General features: G+C 37.9%; 1 long non-coding RNA gene across 1 annotated transcript in view; it reads right to left on the bottom strand.

Moving 5' to 3' along the window:
• LOC110274311 (uncharacterized) overlaps nt 1–7874 on the bottom strand; it is a 20493-nt gene extending 12619 nt beyond the window's left edge. Inside the window, exons 1-2 of the long non-coding RNA XR_008002018.1 lie at nt 7779–7874; nt 7341–7694 (exon numbers count right to left, since the gene is read on the bottom strand). This is a non-coding gene — a long non-coding RNA (uncharacterized LOC110274311). The remainder of the gene's footprint in view (nt 1–7340; nt 7695–7778) is intronic.
• Nucleotides 7875–8144: the final 270 nt, after the last annotated feature.

Here is an 8144-nt window from a genome sequence, read left to right as displayed (position 1 = left end):
TCAATTTACTATGCTTTTCTTTTATGCCTTCCAAGTGTTTGATGAAATGCTTGGTTGGGTTTTAGTGTAAGTTTTGTTCCTCTTGGCCTAGGTAGAGTAATTAGTGACTCTTGAGTTATCTAATTCCTTTGTTGATTGGTAATTGGAGAGATTGCTAATTGGTTTGGAGTGCACTAAAGCTAGTCTTTCCTTGGGAGTTGGCTAGAACTTGTGGCTCAAGTCAATTCATCCACTTGACTTTCCTTTATTTAGTAAGGGTTAACTAAGTGGTAGCAATGAACAATTCTCATCACAATTGAGGAGGATAAATAGGATAGGACTTCTAATTCTCATATCTTCCCAAGAGCCTTTTATAGTTGTTAGTTTATTTTCATTGCCATTTACTTTCATGCCTCTTATCCAAAACCCCAAAACAACTCAAACCAATAACAAGACACTTTATTGTAATTCCTAGGGAGAACGACCCGAGGTTTGAATACTTCGGTTTATAAAATTAGGGGTTTGTTACTTGTGACAAACAATCTTTTGTATGAAAGGATTATTGTTGGTTTAGAAACTATACTTGCAACGAGAATTCATTTGTGAAATTTTAAGCCGTCAAAAATCCAATCATCATGCCTCACTAAAATTATCTAGGTTCAAAACCTGCTGAGTGAGATGAAAGTGACATGCTCTACCAAGCCAAGCCTCTACTGTGATAGTGTGCTCCTTGTAGCCAATCCTGTACTTCACAATAAAAGCAAACACTTTGAGCTAAACCTCCATTTTGTTAGAGATTTTGTGGCCAACAAAAAGATCCATGTTCTTCATATTCCTTTCCATGACCAAATAGTTGATTGCCTTACAAAGTCATTGTCAAGTGTATCATTCTTAAAATTCAAACCACAACTCAGAATTGTTGATCGAGAACTAGGAAAAGAAAGCAGAGATCTCAGTAGCAAGGTTGATATTGGCAGCAATAAAAGAATAGAGTCCAACAGTAGAGTTGATGTTAGCAGCAACGAAAGAGTAGAGTCTAGCAGCAGAGTTGATGCTAATAATAATGACCCTGCACACACAAAAACATGTGCAGTTAGTTAGAACTATCAAGACAAATTAGCAAAGTCGTTAGAAAGTTAAGCCATAGTTGTTAGAAAGTTAAGCCTTTGTCTGTGTATATATACCAGTCCCCGCCGTAACAACTTTCAGAAGTTGAATTTATTCATAACCTCTTTTCAAAATTTTCTAGCATCTTCTATCTTTCAGTTTCTCTCTACTTCTATCTTCTTCTTCTCCTTCTTGTACCTGCTTCATTTTCTTTTTCGTAAGAAATCTAATACCTCACACTATCTATTGGTTGAAGCCTATCAAAGCATGTAAAAGTTAGTTGTACTAGATCAGAAGTTAGTTATCAAGAGTCTGTTATGTAAAGTCTTACATACAAGTATAGGATATATATTTGACAATCTTAGTGAAAAAAAAGAATTACAAATTAAACGATTAACAATTAAAGAGTGCCCTGGCTCTGGGGTTTAGTCATCCACTCTGTTAGGGTTGGTGAGGAATCCTAATTTGTGTGATACATTCATCGAGTCTGTTTGGACTCCAATGGTAGCAAATGATGAAGTTTCTGATCACGTAAACTTTAATGGAGAAGAGGAAGATGACAAGATAATTCAGTTTGAGGATGAGGATATACAGGAAGGACTGGAAAAGTGCACAAAGAGCTTAGTGGGAAGACTATTTTCAGATCGGCATTTTAGCTCTGGGACGCTGGAAGCCGCTCTATATGCAATATGGAGACAGCCGAAAGGTTTTAAGGTTGTAGATCGAGGGGGAAACCTATTCCAATTCTTTTTGGCAATGAGATTGACCTGATCAGAATTGAGAAAGGGGGACCTTGGCTTTTCAAGAATTATATCTTGAACTTGAAACGTTGGAGCGAGGATATTCAAATAGCAGATGCATAATTGATGATTGGATTTTTGATGGTTTAGAATTTCACAAATGAATTCTCGTTGCAAGTATAGTTCCTAAACCAAGCAATAATCTTTTCATACAAAAAGTTGTTTGTCACTAAAACAAACCCCTAAATTTATAAACCGAAGTATTCAAACCTCGGGTCGTTCTCCCTAGGAATTACAATAAAGTGTCTTGTTATTGGTTGTGAGTTATTTTGGGGTTTTTGGATAAGAAGCATGAAAAGTAAATGGCAATGAAAATAAACTAACAACTATAAAAGGCTCTTGGCAAGGTATGAAAATTAGAAGTCCTATCCTAGTTATCCTTCTCAATTGTGATGAGAATTGTTCATTGCTACCACTTAGTTAACGTCTACCCATGGAGGAAAGTCAAGTGGATGAATCAATTTGATTCCTCAAGTCCTAATCAACTCCTAAAGGAAAGACTAGCTTTAGAGGCATTCAAATCAATTAGCAACTTCTAATTATCAATCAACAAAGGAATTAGATAACTCAAGAGTCACTAATTACTCTACCTAGGCCAAGGGGAACAAAACCTACACTAAAATCCAACCAAGCATTTCATCAAACACTTGGAAAGCACAAAAGAAAAGTATAGTAAATCACAACAAGAATGAATTCTAATTGCAATTGAATACAAAGAATTAACAACAACAATCAAGGAAATCACCATTATCATGAATTACCTCAAATTGCATTATTGAAAGAAAACAAATGAACAACAATCTATCCAAAACAAAATGAAGAATTACAATTATTAAAGCATCTAACTAGAAAGAGGAAGAGGAGAAGATTAAGATTTGATAAAGGAGAAGTGAATTAAAGCATGAATTAAACCTAGATCTAAGAAGAAAGATTAACCTAAACCTAATCCTAATTCTAGAGAGAAGTGAGAGCTTCTCTCTCTAAACCAATCCTAATTATGCTATATGCTAGCTTGATTCCCCTCAATCCTTGATCCTTTTATTCCTTTCTATCAGCATTTGGCGCCAAAATGGGTTCAGAAACCCTCTCAAATCGCCAGGCGCATGTTGCTTTAATGAAGTCATGTGCGGTCATTGACGCGTGCGCGCACGGTACGCGTGCGCGTCCCTGGTCGATTCTGCAATGTGCGCGCGGGCGCCTTGTGCGCGTGCGCGTGCATGGCTGACTTTGCTTCTTTGACTTTTTATGCTTCTCTCCACTTGTATGCTTCCTTCCTTGCTTCCTTTGATCCATGCCTAGCCTATTTCAATCCTGGAATTACTAGCAAACACATCAAGGCATCTTATGGAATCAAGGAGAAATTAGAATTCATCAAAATAAGGCTTAAAAAGCATGTTTTTACACTTAAGCATAAATATGGGAGAGATAACAAAACCATGCTAATTCATAGGCTAAATGTGACAAAAGGTTATCAAAATACTCTAAATTCAATACAAGATAAACCCTAAAAATGGGATTTATCAATAATTTACCTACGTCCCATTATGGATCCAACTCTGGGGATTGCCTGAGCAATGCAAAACCAAGGGATTAGGTAGGAGAGTCAGAGAGGCGATGGGAAGGGTCCTGGAGGCTGATTTGTTTAATATCAAAGGGAAGGAAGAAAGGCTGCTGAAAGTTAAAGTACTGTTGGACATATCAAAGTCCCTACGCATAACTTTAAAAATTGCAGGAAGAAATAAGAAGATTATTGAGGTTTATCCAAAGTACGAAAGGATTGGTAATTTCTGCCATTACAGCAGCTTCCTTGGACATGAAAACAAAGTATGCAAACAGTACTTAGAGGACACTGCAACCAGAAAGACAACAGAAGAGAAATGGGGGCAGTGGTTACGGGCAGAGTGGGTTGGGAGAAAAATCAAAGAGTAGAAGGAAAATCAACACCCTAACAGATTCTCAGCGGATGAGGGAAGGAAGATAGCAAGTAAGAAGCCAACTCCAGTCAACTTAATCTGGGTCTTTGTAAGTTTATTGGTGAATGAGAGCAATACACAAAAGCCAGAAGATGAGAAGGAAGTTCAAAGTAACCAAAAAGGAACTTTGGTAGAAGAGGAAGTAGAGGAGGAAGTAGCCGAAAGTGAGAGAGTCTTGGAGGCAAGAAGAAAGGAGAAAAGCTTCCAATAGATCTTGGATAGTACAAATAACTCTAGAAGCCTCTCTAATTCTGGTTCTATAGAGAGGCAGAAAGGAAGAGATGTGAGGAAGAAGATAAAACTGAAAAAACTAGCAAGGAAGAGAGGAGAAGTTAGTTCTATCACTGGAGTTAAGAAAGGGCCTAAAGAGATAGAAGAAGTAGATAGAAGGAAGAGGCAATGTCAGGAAGAAACTATATCAATTGAGAAGGGGGATGGTGCCACCCTACAATGGGCACCCAAGGAGGGATGAAGATGCTGATGTGGAACTGTCGGAGTTTGGGGAAACCCCTGATAGTTCACAACATCAAAGGGATTGTTAAATCTCATTTTCCCAAGGTATTGTTTCTATGAAAAACAAAAAATAATGCCTCGAAGGTAGAAAGCATTCTGAGGAGGATTGGGTTTCAATCATGGTTCTTGGTGGACCCAACTGGGATAGCAGGAGGTTTGGCATTGGCATGGAAAGAAGGAGTTACTATCCAAGTAATGGATCATGGAAGTTTCTTTATACACTTTGAGGTGGAAGACCAGTAAACAAATCACTCATGGGAGGCAATAGGGGTTTATCTGTCCACAGATGATGCTGTGAGGAATGGGCAATTTATGGAGTTACTTCAAAGAGTAGAAGGCACTAAGAGGAAGATTGTACTGATCGGAGATTTTAATGCAATTCGAACTCATAATGAAAAGGAAGGTGGAAGAAACAAATCAGAATCCTCCTTGAGGGAGTTCAACGACTTCATTAACATAGGGGGACTTATTGATTTGGGATTTGAAGGTGAGTTATTTACTTGGAGCAACAGACAATTTGGAGGAAATCTGATCAAAGAGAGGCTGGATAGGGTCCTTGCCACTATGGAATGGAAAGAGACTTGGCCGAACGCATATGTGGCTCATTTAGAAGATTGGGGATCTGATCATAAACCGCTATTGCTGAATCTTGAGAGAAACAACAAGAGATATAAAAGGATATTCCGATTTCAAGAGAGGTGGTGCGACAAAGAATAAGTGGTGTCTTTTATCAAAGGCTCATGGAGTGAAGAAATAGAAGGTTCACCTATGTTGAAACTTGCTGGAAAATTAAAATAGTGCAGACATAGGTTGGTGGAATGGCAAAAAATACTCCAAAAAACTCCCAAAACCAAATCCTAAGTACTCAAGAAAGACTCAAGGCCAAAAAAGAAAAAGGAGAGCATGTTGACCCGATTGCATTGAGGATTATGGAGGCTGAACTAGAAGAAGCCTTAGAATTAGAAGAAAAATATTGGAGGGAGAAGTCAAGGGTGTAGTGGCTGCATTGGGGAGATAGGAATACAAAATTTTTTCACTCCAAGTTCAAAAGAAGGAGTAGGAAAAATAAGATCCAGTTTTTACAAAATGATAAAAGTCATATAGTAGATAAACTAGAAGGGATCGCAGCTATTGCGCAACAATATTTTGATAATCTGTTTTCTTCAAACAATCCAAGAAACCCTGAAGAGGAGCTACAAGGGATCTCCAAGAAAATCAATGCAGCAACAAATAGGAACTTGACTCAACCAGTTACAGAAAAAGAGATTAAATCGGCTGTCTTTTCAATAAATTCATTCTCAGCCCCGGGAGACGATTGTTTCACAGCGAAATTCTTTCAATTCTTTTGGGAGACAATTAAAGGCGATGTGATTCGGGCAGTCGGAAGTTTCTTTCAGGAAGGTAAATTGTTAAAAGCTTTTAACCAGACACACATATGTCTTATTCCTAAAGTTCCTAATGTTAGCTGTATGAAGCAAATTTGGCCTATTAGCCTTAGTAGTGTCTTTTATGAAATCATCTATAAGATTCTAGTGCATAGAATGCAATTTGTTATGAACAGACTAATTAGTGACAATCAAAGAGCTTTTGTTAAAGGGAGGTTAATAAGCGACAATGTTTTTATAGCTCATAAGTTCATGAACTCTCTGAAAAATAAGAGGTATGGAGAGTGGGATTTAGCTCTGAAGCTGGACATGAGCAAAGCATATGACAGGGTGGAATGGTCTTTTGCTTAGAATGTCATGAAGAAGTTGGGTTTCTGTAAAAAATGGTTAGATTGGATTCAGGAATGTGTGATGACAGTTTCTTACTCTGTTACTGTAGATGGTCAACCTCATGGCTATTTTAAGCCATGCAGAGGGCTGCAACAATGCGACCCTCTCTCTCCCTGTCTATTTATATTTTGTGCAGAGGAACTCTCCCATATGCTCCACAGAGGAGAACAGAGACATGATATTTCTGGATTGAGACTCAATCACAGATGCCCTAGAATCAACCATTTATTTTTTGCAGATGACTTTATCCTATTCAGTCGGGCCTCGGAAGGAGATTGTCAGAACTTACTGAGTATTCTACAAGTATATGAAGAAGTCAGTGGACAAGTGGTTAACTTAGATAAATCTTCAGTAACTTTCAGCAATAACACTCCAATTTAGACTCGGGACTAGTTAGCAGAGATATTACAAGTTTCCCATGTTGGTAATCAGAACAAATACCTTGGCTTGCCTTCGGTTGTTTAGAGATCGAAAAGAGCAACATTTAATTACATAAGAGACAAGGTAAATAAAAAACTACAACATTGGAAGAGAGCTCTCTTGTCTCCTAGTGGCAGAGAGGTTTTAATCAAGGCAGTAGTCACAGCGGCTCCATTGTACACTTTGAGTTGTTTCAAGCTACCAGACACCCTGATGGAAGATATACAATGTTCTATGCTCAATTTTTGGTGGGGCCAAAAAAGGGACAAAAGAAGAATACATTGGATTGGATGGAAAATTACATGTAGACCGCGGACTCAAGGAGGACTAAATTTCAAAGATTTAAAAGCTTTCAACCTTGCAATGTTAGCAAAGCAATGGTGGAGACTTTTAAAGCGGCCAAACTCCCTGATATCAAAGATGTACAAAAGTAAATACTATAAATACACTAATTTCCTAAGCGCAAAAGTAGGGAACAACCCATCATGCGGCTGAAAAAGTGTATTAGAAGGAAGAAAAGTCTTATAAAAAGGTCTACTGTGGAAAATTGGAAGAGGTATCTCAGTAAGGATCAGAGAAGATTATTGGGTCAAGGAATTTACTACAATTACTCCTAATTCTAATGTCAGACCAGAACCCATACCAATTTGGGTTTTAGACCTCATATTACCAAACAGACAATGGAATCAGAGTAAAATCAGAGAATGGTTTAGTCCAGAAATTTCTCAAGCAATTATACAAACCAATATACACAACGGAGACGATACTGTTACCTGGATGAAGAAAAAGAATGGCTGATACTCTGTGTCCTCAGGCTACCATATAGTCTTTTAATTCAATCATCCCCCAATTGATTTTCTACCTGAACAGTGTAAAACCAAGAAGCTATGGTCAGGAATCTGGAATTCAAAGAGTCGACCGAAGACAAAAACCTTTATGTGGAAAGCCCTCCATGAAGGATTACTTGTGAAAGTTAAGCTCCACTCAAGAATTCCTTCGATCAGTCCAATTTGTCCTCGGTGCAATGAGCAAGAAGAAACAGTGGTACATTATTTATGGATGTGCCCGGACTCGAAGGAAGCATGGAGACTAGTTGGACTTCCATCACCGACTCGTGAAGTAGAAACCTGAAAATGGTGGCTTGAATTTCAGAACAGCATCGAAGGAGGCAGTAACACGATGGAGAAATAGAAATTGGCCGTGAATCTTACCTGGCAGAACTGGAAAGCTAGAAATGAGTTGATATTTGAGCAGCGAAGGAAGACTCCATGAATATGTCTTGAAGAAGCTCGAAGGACAATAGGTAGCGTTTGTTTTGAAGTACTGAGACAGAGATTAAGAGACTGAGACTCAGTATCGTGTTTGTTAGTTCAGAGACTGGTACTAAAATTTCTGTCTTTGTCTCTAAAATTTCAGTATTTCAGTACCTCTAGAAAGTAGGGACACATGGGACTGAAATTTTTAGAGATGGAGATTGAAACTTTAATAACATTTTATACCTAAAATACTTTCATTTCAATTAATTAGTTTCAATTTTACCCTTTGTGTAAATTAAATTAGAGTTTTATTCTTGTTTC

Source organism: Arachis duranensis, chromosome 8, assembly GCF_000817695.3.
Source record: "Arachis duranensis cultivar V14167 chromosome 8, aradu.V14167.gnm2.J7QH, whole genome shotgun sequence".
Lineage (NCBI taxonomy): Eukaryota > Viridiplantae > Streptophyta > Magnoliopsida > Fabales > Fabaceae > Arachis > Arachis duranensis.
The sequence above is the reverse complement of the archived record's forward strand: the minus strand, read 5'-3'. Positions and strand labels throughout refer to the sequence as shown.